The sequence below is a fragment of the Leptidea sinapis genome, chromosome 4, assembly GCF_905404315.1.
Source record: "Leptidea sinapis chromosome 4, ilLepSina1.1, whole genome shotgun sequence".
In the NCBI taxonomy this organism is placed as follows: domain Eukaryota; kingdom Metazoa; phylum Arthropoda; class Insecta; order Lepidoptera; family Pieridae; genus Leptidea; species Leptidea sinapis.
The window spans coordinates 2,780,106-2,793,883 of NC_066268.1; the positions used below are offsets into that span (position 1 = coordinate 2,780,106).

At 33.4% G+C, this 13,778-nt stretch overlaps 1 protein-coding gene across 3 annotated transcripts in view; it reads left to right on the forward strand.

The window, feature by feature from the left end:
- The window catches only part of LOC126979777 (guanine nucleotide-binding protein G(I)/G(S)/G(T) subunit beta-1), a 46,130-nt gene extending 41,994 nt beyond the window's left edge, over positions 1-4,136 (forward strand). The window contains exon 10 of one of the 3 annotated variants that reach the window (XM_050829309.1): positions 2,637-4,136. The gene's annotated coding sequence lies outside the window, so the exon portion shown is untranslated. Of the gene's footprint in view, positions 1-1,223 lie in introns of all 3 variants that reach the window. The other 2 variants (XM_050829308.1, XM_050829307.1) reach the window with 2 other exon arrangements.
- Positions 4,137-13,778: the final 9,642 nt, after the last annotated feature.

The following is a 13,778-nucleotide window of genomic DNA, read 5'->3' on the forward strand; positions in this document are numbered from 1 at the left end:
AACCGGCGAGGATAATGGAGCGCTGTCTTTGAGAAGGAACAGTAGAATAATTAAATGAATTATACAATTTCAATGCTGTCCGCGTACTTTAGTATTTCAGAAACAAGGGAAGTCCACACATTATTGAATGGATCCCATTGTGCATTCTTATCTGAGAGCGCGTTGAAAGATGCCAATGAACGCAGTATAGATGCCATTGCTCGGGCAACACGCGTGCGATGAAGCGGGACCACGAAAAGTCTATTTTTTGTGGGCGAAGATTATTACATCTAGGGACACATTTGCTCATGAAGATCTTGAGCATCAACGTTCGTTTCGACAGATAATTTTTAGCTGGTGGCAAGGACGCCTGACCTTCAAGGAGTTATAACCTAAACAACCTAAGATAAATTTGGTTGGCTACATGAAAGGATAATAACCATACTGTTTCATGTTAAACATTCAGCTCTAAAACTATATCAATATAATATTGCACACTTCATCCCACAATTTTCTTTTTAAATTTCTGTCATGATACATCTTTGGTGCTGGTCTGTTTTCTATTTCTTGAATCAACATCGATACATCGATGTCTAGCGCCATGTCAATCACTAGCAAGTGCAGACTACAGACTAAAGTGAGCGTAGTCTGCGTTAGCGAATTATATTTTATTTTGTACGGCGCGGTCTGTCAGATCTACGAGGATATTTTGTGTGTCAGACTTTTTGCGCGTCGTTTGCGGTACTGAATATAATTCTAAATGTTTTATTATCACAGACTAATAAGTGCGCCACGGATAGTCTGACGTCTGCGATAGACCTAAAGTTGCGATCCCCTGATATTTTTTTGATTTTTATGACTAATCCGAATCAGTTTCCGTTCCAAAAAAAGAGAAATGGCGAAAAATAATTTAGTCTTCAAATCACATTTTTGAAGAAAGGCAGGACAAAAAGTGAGATTAATTATTACGTTAAAATGGTAAACTTTTAAAGCATTGTTTTAATTTATCGACACGTCATGATCATCATCATCATATTTTATAATTAGGTCACAGCACTATCACATTGCTGAACTCTGCATTCAACTCGCGCACTTACTGTACGCAGAACTTCAATTTTTTTTTGTTCTCCAGCCACTAAACTGGGGAAATAACTAAACTTATAGGGAATAAGCTATTTAGGATGTTATAAATCTAACATTACAATCGGTTTTATTATATATTAATGATTAAAATTTAATTTCAGATATGAATTAATCACATTTCGGGAAAACAAATTAAAACTTCGGGAAAATAATTATGGAACCAAATATTATTATTAACTAATCAGTGTGTATTTGAATGAGAATTTTTATTTCGATGATATACCTATATAATTTAAATTATTGTTATTTTCAAACTAATTTATGATCTATTCGTGTATAGACATACCGTACTCGCAAACGGTATTCTAAATATTTAATTTAAAAATATAACTTAAGTGGCTATGAATGAATGCTGTGTCTTAATTCAATGACTCGTTGTATACTTTGTATAGCTTAAGTTGCCGCTTAGGGCCATTTGCTTATGATGAAAGTAACTGACAGATAGAATTCAAAATGGCATAATATATGGCATATAAAAATAGAATTCAAATCCATTCGGCCTCACAAATACTTTGGTATAAAGTTATACCTGAGAATAAGCCAAGAATATTCAAAATGTTGCCTATAGCGCTAACAATACTGTGAATACAGTGACAATTCAGAAGTATTCCGAATGTTCCGAAGCAGCCTTGCAAATAAACGCAGAAAACTTTATACGTCCGAATAAACCAATAAGAAGCAAAATATTTTGCATATTCTTGGTTTATTCTCAGGTATAACTTTATACCAAGTTTATTTGTAAGACCGTTATTGTTTACCTCCTGTTTTCCTCGTCTTTGTAGCGGTTAAATACTTATTATATGACGTTTGCGAATTCTATCACACTTTCGTTGTAGGTAAGTGGTTACGTGTTTGATTTGTGCGCACGACGCACATTATATATTGGAACTAATATATTGTGAGTGGCGACGGACTAAATGTAATAATGTTTAATATTTACTGTACGTACAGCTATAAGAAAATATAATAAACCAAATGTCGCCGGTAAAATTCTGACGAGTATGTTTTTATAGAGATTGGTTTTAAAAATAATTCTTATTTCTACAATGTTGTGTAAGTTACGACGTCAAGTCACTAAGAGATAAAAATTAAAAGCAGAGCATAATTTTTCCTTTTTTCATAAATCAATGGGGGTAGTGGTAAATTTAAACCACGTCTATCCTTCACATTAGATATAATGCCTGACAGTTAACTTTTTTTTTTCCAATTATCAAAAAACACAGTGAGAACAGTATGTAAAGTTTTTTTTTAATTTGAAATTGAATTTATAGTCATCGCAAATAAGAAAACTTATTATAGAAATTTACGGAATGCAAGTCTTTTGTTATTTAGATATACAAAACAATTACGACGCACCGCTTTGCGATAACTATATCGAATTCATAATTCAACACAATTTATCTATATTTAATTTTTTTTTATGAATGATCTTTGATACAACTTAGAACGAGGCTACTGACGATCGTGCTGATAACTTTAGTTGCCTCAAAATGTATCATTTCACATAGAAAGAGGTATCTTTCTATGGTCGCTGTGGTTCCAGGCTATATCACATTGTCAGAAGAAGACTGACTTGCAATGATTTGTTTATAAGTCAACAAAGAGTGTTGAAAATATTCTATACGAGGTGTATTTGAGATCTGGTGCATTTTGAGATAACTAAGTACCACAATATCATTTCACAGAAATAGTACTTACTGACGCCGACAACCCGCCACACATCCAACGGGACCCCACGGCTGGTCCCAGGTTCACTTTCCTAGATTAAGGACTAATTATAGGAATTAAATTATTAAGGCATTTGTAACTTTCACATTCTGTGTTGCTATTTAATATGAAAATGTTGATGCGTTCTATTACGTTGTTCCGGGCGACGAGGAAAATTTCGTGGCAGTATTTTTCGAATTAAGCACAAAAAGGTTTCATTTGTACGGCTTCGTTTTTCGATGGATGGTTGTCATGCTATTGTTTTTAAGGTATGCCTCTAGATAGGTTACAATATAATATTTAGGTGTTTATATTTAAGGCAGACGCGATGAAACTCCTCAGTGACCTAACATTATTGCTAACGTCGGGAGCACAAACTGGGCCGAGTGCTAAACTTATGCTCAATAACTACCGCACAATTGTACAAGAGAGCACACTTCATCAAATTTATAATTTAATAAATATAAAATTCAATTTGAATATCGAATCACCGCGTTTATTTAATGGAGGTTGCGCACGTATCTATTTATTGTATGGGTGTTTCGCATTTTTTTTATCTGTCCAGTAACGTTGACAAGGCTTCTTTAGTCTGTGGTCAATATGGCGAACCCATGAATTATTATTGGACGGATAATTATTATGCAACGGATTACTAAGCTACTCGCCTAGGATGTAAGACTTTTTTAAAAATAAAATTGTTTTCTACTGTAATAGCTTCTTTTCTGATCAATGTACTATAAACATACGGTATAATATGTAGCGTTATTATGTATAATATATTATAATTAATATTTAATGAATACTTTGATGGCTCCCATTTGGTTTATATTTTGTATTGTGACCAATTTTTCTCACTTTTACATGGACTGCCATATATTAACGTGTATCTTATAAATTATTAAACCTTACAATATGAATGGGCAATGGTGTTTGTGCAATTGGCTTTTTGTATTTATATTTCACATGGACAAAAAACAGTCCTTAACAAAAATTAGTCTACTAATTTAAAGAGCATTTGAATAAAACATTTGTAAGTGGAACATTTGCACAAACTCCATTCTTTGCCTCAAGTTTGTAAGATGTTGGTGTATGTATGTATGTATATTTATCACAAACGTCAAAGCAAGCTTGTCACACAGAAGTGGAACCTAATAGATATGTATAAGTTTAATTTTATTTGCTAGTCCACATCTTTAATATATTTAAAAATAATTATTCATAGTGGTGTAATACTAATTATAATGTATTGTGTAAAATATTTTTTTTAGTTATTATTATCAATAAATTAAAATTTGTTTATTTTATAATTTGTTTTATTTATATAATTACCCTTATGGAAAAATAGATACTATTTTGTTATGCTGGAACTACGTCCTTGTATTCGTGTGAGTTAATAAATTTGTAAAGCTCAAATATTACGTATCTGTGGGCCAACTCATGGTATATAATATGATTACCACGACACCTACTCTATTGTATCACAAGAGCGCTGCCTACCAGAAATACATTGGTACGTGGCGGACGAAGAACAGACTAGGACACCGACAACAGCTCTACGTCCACTTTCGCTTCTTAAAGTTCAGGCATAGAGCCCTAAAATGGCACCCATGGCTCAACCGGCGAGGATAATGGAGCGCTGTCTTTGAGAAGGAACAGTAGAATAATTAAATGAATTATACAATTTCAATGCTGTCCGCGTACTTTAGTATTTCAGAAACAAGGGAAGTCCACACATTATTGAATGGATCCCATTGAGCATTCTTATCTGAGAGCGCGTTGAAAGATGCCAATGAACGCAGTATAGATGCCATTGCTCGGGCAACACGCGTGCGATGAAGCGGGACCACGAAAAGTCTATTTTTTGTGGGCGAAGATTATTACATCTAGGGACACATTTGCTCATGAAGATCTTGAGCATCAACGTTCGTTTCGACAGATAATTTTTAGCTGGTGGCAAGGACGCCTGACCTTCAAGGAGTTATAACCTAAACAACCTAAGATAAATTTGGTTGGCTACATGAAAGGATAATAACCATAGCAACGTTTGTACAAGTATCTTAGGAATTCCTTCTGCACTTTTTCTAATAAATAAGTACTTTTTCTCGTAATGATCCCAGACAGGTGCTTGTTTTATATGGGAATCGTATTACAAATGGACTATGGGACTCTCGAAAGTTTAGCAGCTCAAATCCTAATCTTCGAAATGTGTTAGCTGCTACTATGTTGCTATGGTCTCTGAAGGTTAATTGGGTGTCAAAAATTACGCCCAGGTCACTTACCTTCTCTATTTGGGGATAAGAATTCCATCCATTTTGTACTCATATATCACAAGACTGCAAACTCTACTAAAGATTTGACAACATTTGTTTGTTCCAATTGATTTCTGTGTATTTGTTTCTTTATTGAGGATTAAACAAAAATTGGGAGGTATTTTCTTACTTTCGTTTTCAATTGTATAATATCAGAAGTCAATAAATAATAGCCGCGACGCGGCTTCGAGTTACCTGAATAATGTGAGTAGTTGTTTCATACTTGAAAAGTTTAATTTTAATAAATACCTTCAAATTATGTCAACTCTTTTATTTTACAGCCTTTAATACTTCTTATAAATCATATGTTTCAACTCTCCTCGACCCCTGTTTCAGTAACCTCAGTATGACGGGAGTTGAAACAAGTTGACCTGTTACGGTTGTTTTTTCACGAAAATATTTAACGCTTACTATTGCTTTACGTTAGTCATTCTCAAGTGTAAAGAATGACCGTTTGTTACTGATATCATACGATTTCTGTCTGTAGTATTTGGTATATGAAACAAAATGTGCAAATTTTTTCAACTCCTCTCGGTCTCAAGGCCTTATACGGTATGCCACTTGTTACAAACAAAAAAAAATACAAAAAGTGAAAACTCAACTTTCGAACTAAGTAGGTACAGGACTCGTCAATTACATTTCAAGGCTACATTGTGTTTACAATACGATATGCTAAAGAAAGTAACAAACAAAGAGTGTTACTTAGTGTCATATGAATCATTCAGAATCTGGAGTGTGTCACTTGGTCAGAGTGACGATTGACACGTTTTTCTTTATGCGTTGGTACCTACTATATCGCATAGACACAATACCTAGAATATAATGTAAGTTGTATCATTTATTCCGAACAAAGTCCACATACAGTGAGAGATGTATAATCCATTTATATTAAGTATAAATGCGAAGGTAAGTCTTGTCTATCTGTTCTAACTTTTTCACGCTTAGGGCTGTTTCACAATGCTACTTATCCATCGATTAAAGACATCATTTTCGTTTCAAAATGTACAAATAGTGTTATCCTTAGAATAATAACGCTTAGATCGTGAGTAGGCCCAAGCGAAATGAAGCAGTTTCAATGTGGTCGTTTATGACCACTGTATACGTTTCCCGCCGCGTCAGTGTCATTCTGTCAACTTCCAGGACAATCAGTGCGCGACATTTAATTGAAAAATTACTTACTGTGCAGTGAAAGGGTGTCACAAAGCGTCTTATAATAAAAATGTTGTTAAGAAAATCACCTTACACACCTAAATACTATTTTACAACTTTTAATTTAAGCTAATACGTTCGTCAAAACAGCAAAATATTTTGTAAACAAAACAGATGCCATTAAAAAAATATGTTGTCAGCTATGAAAGTCTATATACCCCGAGTTCCTCTGCTGGGATAGCTTTTTGTGTTTTTTGATAGGAGGCTATAATGTACGACGCCACATGATGTTATAAGTATTCAAAGTCAAGAGCAAATAATCTTAATAAGGGTTAACCCTTAAGCTAAGCGCTTTGAATAGTCACTATAAATAATTCTTTTAATTTACTGAATTTACCATATTATGTTCAGAAAAAGTTGAGGTCAAGAGAACATTAACGGCCACTCTTTTTAACCGACTTCAAAAGAGATGGAGGTTCTCAATACGTATACGCCGGTATGTTTTTGAAGTGAAACTTCTTTATCGAGCAGCGGCCATCTTGGATTTCAAAACAGATCCCAAATTCATTCTCTGCACCCTCGAGAACCTCGGATACGATATCCATATTGTTTAAATCATAATTTTGCACGGCGGCCATCTTGGATTTCAAAAATGATCCCAAATTCTTTCTCTGCACCCTCGAGAACCTCGGATACGATATCCATATTGCTTAAATCATAATTTTGCACGGCGGCCATCTTGGATTTCAAAAATGATCCCAAATTCATTCTCTGCACCCTCGAGAACCTCGAATACGATAGCCATATTGTTGAAATCATAACTTTGCACGGCGGCTATCTTGGATTTCAAAAATTATCCCAAATTCGTTCTGCACCCTATAAAACCTTGGATATAGCTGGGAACGGCGCCTCTATCGTCTCGTTTTTTTCGTTACATCGAGTTATAATTTAAAACAACGATTCTAAAGAACTCCTTTACTTGCACTTTAAAAATTGTTCCAACAATAATTAAATACGTGCTGTTTTTATTAAATTCTTAATTTATATTTTATTTCTTCTTTCTTATTACATAGTATAGCCTTGTATTTATTACAATTTGATGATTTAGGGAAATATCTATTCACTTGCAACATTATTTGGTTGGCTGTGTGCGAGTTGGCAAATGTAAGTACGTGACGCTCAAGCACACATGAATTATAATGTTACTTCTATATTGACAGGAACTATGAATGAAACTATCGTTCTGAGCGTTATTATTCTTTGGTGTTATCTACCAGGTAAGCACCATTTCAATTATAGGATGGATGTAGTAGCAGATATCATAGTTATCTGATGGATCGCCTGACAGTGGCAAGTATTTGACATAAGAATGTCAATTTATATAATAGTAGGGGAGCCCAAGAGACTTAATAAGGATTTACTCGAGTGTCGTGGGCACCTTATGGATTGTGAAGATTAGATGTTTAAAAGAAAAAAACCTGTCACTAGGGGGGAGCGTGTACAACAAAGTAAATAAAAAAGTCACAAAGAAATACTCGTGTGCTTCAGATTATTATACGTACGGTTGATCTGAATGTCCTTGTCATACTGACCCATAATCTGACAATAATGTGGAGGAATTACCTTAATCAGGTTAAGAAGAGTTTGAAATTTTTGGTTTGTCTTTCCCATTTGCTTATGTCACGCTCAAATTGTCAGATTATTGAAATACATTATTTTTTCTGTATGTAATCAATTAACCGTATCTCAATCTGATCGTTGTTTTTTACTAATCTGATTTGCTGCGCTAGGCGTTCGACCCTATATTATACAGGGCTCAGGTATGATAGGAGCACTTCACAATGTCCAAGTTTGCCCCTGTGATGTTATCCTGACGCACTCGAATTAATTCCAAAATCCCGGCTTGGGCTCCTCTACTATAATGTTTGTTTATGTTATGGCGGACAATATTATGAAAGGCTCATGACAATTGATTAGTTGACATTCTCAAATATCGTTTCACAAAAGCGGAATACAATTAATTTGTGATGATTGATTTTATTTTGACAATAGTGTTTTAGATACTATTTAGAAATATATACAAATAGAAAATTGTAAAAAATGAAATAAGATTGGCATTAAAAGCCATTAGGCTTGTGTTACGTTATTTCGTATAAGAAGCAGTTTTTAATATTTTCATTTGGCCGAGTCTATTGATACGGGTACTGGACAAATAATTTATTATTATTCGTACAGAAGTCGGATGAATAATTTCATTTTAGGCTGTTGCTATTCGTCCGGCAACTGGACGAATGAGTCGTTCGATTATCGGATTAGAGAGAAAAAAGACATCATTGAATGAAATTTGGGTTAAAACTTAGAATCCCGTAGCACGAATTATGAGGTAATAAATATTTAAATTGATAGAGTTTTAGTCCACGATTATAATGCTACCACTCTAATTACAAGGTAATGCACCGTTCCAGAGAACAAAGCATTATAACCTAACCCCAAATTATGAAATTTTTAAGGGTTGGACATTTTTATGGGGAGGAAAGAAAGGGAAACGCCTAGAATTCGTTTCTGGCACTCGCCGGCCGCTGCCGCGGCCCGCTATGCTCGGCTCGTGCGTTGTTTTAACTGTTCTAACATAACCTAACCTAACCAATTTTTATAAATCATTGTGATAAAGATTTGGTCCACGTTTATAGTGCTACTAATCTTATTACAATACACAATTTTCAAGAAAATAACGAAAAAATATTAAAACCCCTAAACGGGTAAACACGTAAATAAAACACAGATCATACATTTGAATAGGTAATTAAAAAATCAGACAAATGTGTAATAAGTTTTTTAATACATAAAAAAGGAATTATAAAATTTAAAAAAAAAAAACAGTTTCCAACTGAGCTAGGTCATGAAATAAGTAAATAAAAATTCACAGAAATGTTGAAAAAGTTTTACGTTAAAATTTAAAAAAAAAATTATAAATGTACGAATAAATATAATTTATTCGTCCAGTACCCGTACAAATAGTCACTTCGTTTTCATTTCGTCCAACGGAACTATTGAGTGCGAGGTTGCCAGACCAATCTACCAGATAAATCATCTAGTAATTAAATATAGCGGTGAAGTGATTGTGAAACGCAATCTATTTTATCTGGAACTTATAAGTAGCCATTTATTTATCTAGCCTATGACAATCTGCTACTTTACTTGGACATTGTGAAACAGCCCCTCAATTTAAATGAAATTTCGAATGAAGTTATATATATTGAGAATCAAAACTAAACTACTTAGGATAGGTTTTATGGTGCAGCCATACATGTACAATAAACAACAAGGCTCGTAATCACGCCCAAAAATTGTCTGAAGCAAAACTCTGCCAACGCATCTATTAGGCAGAGTTTTCATTCAGTTGTGTTTCGACCGCGCTTTATACAACGGCACATAAACAGCGTTCAGTGAAAAACTGTCCAAGTAATAGCATATCCAAGCATAAAAAGGATGAATGTCGTATTTCAGGTGATTGCCTCATCAAATTATATCTGTATTCAATCTCAAGTTACGAAGTTAAACGCGGACGAAGTCGCGAGAAGAAGCTAGTATTGCTGTAAGCATCTCACGCCCTTCTTCGAGGTGTCATTCAGAGATTACAGAATCTAATTTGCGTTGGTCCTGACATTCTTCCAGCCGAATAACCCTTTCATACTCCCTTTTTCTAGATCATCTTCACTTGATCCCTTTTCAATACATCTCTGATTTGATGAAAATCTAACACTTTAGTCTTCTTGGCATAAATTTGTGCAGTCAATCCACTTTCAACCATATTATCTACAGAAAACCTCAAATTTTTTTTTGTCAACAACAGTCATTATATAAATTTTATCTTTTTTAAGTCTATCGCTCAATAATTTCACTGTTTTTTCTCAATTATTATACTTATTAGATGTTACATTTGCACAAGTAGAAAGAAGCTTTTAGTAAATTTGTACGCAATGTCCTGCGGGATCCAGTTATCACTAAATGTTTTTTTTACTAAATGTGATCACCAAATCCTTACGTAGTCCATAAAAATAAAAATGAAAAAAAAGTAAAAAGTACTTTAATGTGCCACCTTTATTAACATTTACATCGTATCATTAATGGACCTCATCATGCTATTTATATTACACTGTTATATCTTTTTGTATATGAAACTTACCTACTATATATTTTTTAATTTTGTTTTGCAAATAAATGCTAAATAATCTTAAAAACGCATGTTTTCTAGACAATTGAACTACTAATTAGTAATCACAGACTTCTAATGAAAGTAATTACCAAATGTAATAATGTTTCAAGGCCGCTTGTAAAGAATGTGTGACATTTTTACTGATATCTTCTCGTTAATGTGTTGCCAGTTTCTACCCGTTTCTGTTGTTTAAAAATAAACTTTTCTTTATATCTCTTATCGGTATAAGATGTGGCATAATTATAATATCTCTGATGTAAATTGTCTGTTATAGGTGAATTATGACACCACTGAAAGTCCATTATCCGCTAGTTATATATCTAACCATTTTTCATCGTTTTCCTTCATCGTTCCATCACCATCAGCTATTTTACCAATGAGAATCCAAGCGTCCGATTGCATGATGTTAATGGTTTGGGCGCAGAGAAGGCTGGTCAAATGAGTCTGTTCCGGCGTTGCTACGTCTCAGTGAGTTGATGTTGGCTCCGTTTGATATCGAGAAACTGGTCGTGGAGCCAGCGAATTGCGGAGGTCATACAGAGTTATCAACGCATCTGAATACGGCTTCTGGAACCCCAAGCGTTGACAATTATGTTGATCTGTCTGGCTTAGCTATCCAATGCGGATATACTGCCGGTGTTCTAAGCCTTCTATTTACTAATTTATGTTTAGCTAGCTGACCCGCCAGACGTTGTTTTACCATATAAATTAATTTTTCAGATAAAAGTCCCATCAAAATCGGTCCAGCCATTTCAGAGATTTGCCGGAACAAACAGACAGACAGACAAAAATTGTAAAAAATATTATTTTAGTGTATGTACCGTATATATTTTCATATACATGTAGTAAAAAAACAGTTATTTCAATATTACAAACAGACACTCCAATTTTATTTATATGTATAGATTTTAATATGTTGACTTTTGTAAATATATTTATTAGCATTGTCTTCTAGTAATTTCCTCATTTTTTAAGTTGTTTTATAAATAAAATAAATATGTACGTCATAATTTACTTCCCCGTATTGTAATTTTGTGTTGAAGATGTATTTTTTTAAATCAAAAACCTGTGCTAGATTATGAAAATAGTTAACCAATGACAGGCTAGCTAAAGTGATAGTAATGAAAATAATTCAGTAATGTTTGAGTAAAGTGTAAATATGAGTGGCTGTGTCGAAACTGCGAATGTTCAGGCGGAGTTGAAGACAGAATTAGACTCTGGCAGAACGCCTTCGTTGCGTACACCATGCGTTTACAAAATCTGCGATTTTAATTAATAATTATATTTGTGTTAAAGTTAGGAAATAAATGATTAATAATGAATATAAATATAATAAAAATTAATATTAAATGGTTTTATAAATCTCTTAAATATTCGAAGTTATTGCATTAGCAAAAGTGTCACCTCAATCACCTACGGTCGTCAGATGATGGTTGAAATAAGAAAACACTCCCACTCCATGTAAAACCGTCAAACATTCGTTAAGTAACCAAATCAAATCAAAACAATTTATTGAAAGTAGGTATATACAATACACTTTTCCACGTCTTAAATATTTACAATAGAATAATTTAATACACTATCGTAAGCACATAAATGTAACAAAAATAACAATATAAATGTCAATAATCCAAATATACATATTAGTTTTCCAAATAATTGTGTCATTTAAATATTCTTCTATCTTATAATACGCTTTTTGTGATAGTATGCGCTTAATAACAAACTTAAACTTATTTTCACTAAGACTTATAATATTTTCAGGTAATTTATTACTATTGCATTTAATACTTGGACCCAAAATTATTGATTAAAAATTTATTGCCATTGTAATTAATGAAAATATACCAACTTTCCTACGAAACGTGTGCACGTAGGACAATAATTAACGGAAAATTAAATGCTTATCGGAAAACATGTTTGCTTTTTATTCTTGCTTTAATTTAGTAACCTTTTAACGAAATGAAGCACTAATCTAGCCTTATCTTTGGGACATGATTAGTGGCAACATTTACACATTTTAAAACTCGTACTCGAATGTATGTCATGCAGAAAAGTTACTCTTCTTATAACTGGTAACAACTAGTTAAATTGGTGTTGCAAAGGAGCTCAAGTCGATAAATAAAAAAAAATATGACATTATTGTCATAAAAAATATGTTATATTTCGTCGTATCGATTCGGGAATATAACGGCCGACCGGCAGATAGTTCCACAAACCGGTAGAATGTGTGTGAAGCGCGCGGCTGTAGAATACCAGACATCAACGTGTGTCAAATTATGTAGAAGTTACATTGATGTGTAACATCTTGCCCCTTGATTGCTGGATATTTTTATGGGAGTGAATTGCACTTTTCAATGATAATAAGGGATGAGGCGAGCAGGACGGTAATTCTTGACATACCCAAAAATTCTGTGCGGCACTACGATTGCGCTCGTCACCTTGAGACGTAAGATGTTAAGTCTCATTTGCCCAGTAATTTCCTTTTGCTGCTATTTTAGTAAGTCAATAAATCGTTAAGGTCGACAATTCTGCGAAATTTCGAATTCGATTTTAAAGTAATTTTAATGAGTTTTACAATAACATACACACCCGCTTATCATTTAAAGCAAAAAACAGTCTACAAGAAAATAACATTCTTTTGCGAGGATAACTTTACCTACAAATTAGAAAAATATTAAGTACCTAGGTACTAGCATATAATTTTAACAGCAGTTGTTAACAAGGGATGTGGGATAGGTTGATCAAGTAATAATTGCGAGCCAAATGTCATTGGTAGGTTTTTTACGTTTTAATTTTCTTAACTGTTTTATTTTACTTTGCAATTTTTTAGTGAGTTGAATACATTTTTTTGCGATTAACCTCTGTTAATTATTTTAAAGTTGACAGTATCTAGACGCCTTTAACTAACTAATGACCTTAGATAATTATCTAATTAAATTTATATGTCTGGATAGATCTATCTTGCTGCTAGGCAACGCAAGGCAAGAGGCAAGTTTTTTACTTTAGTGTGCATATCAGCTACATAAACACTCGCGATACGTTGCTGAAAATAGAGGCTAACTGTTCACCGCTATGTTTTCACGTTCACTGATGTCTATCTATATAGACGTATATTATTATCTATGTTTATGACTTTAAAAATCTTGCATAGCATAAGTTCATAGTTGTAATTAGAATTCTAAACTTACATTATGTATCTTTATATTTTTAAATTCTAATTTACAGTCTACTGCAAATATTTGTATAATAAATAGATAGATATATTGAATATC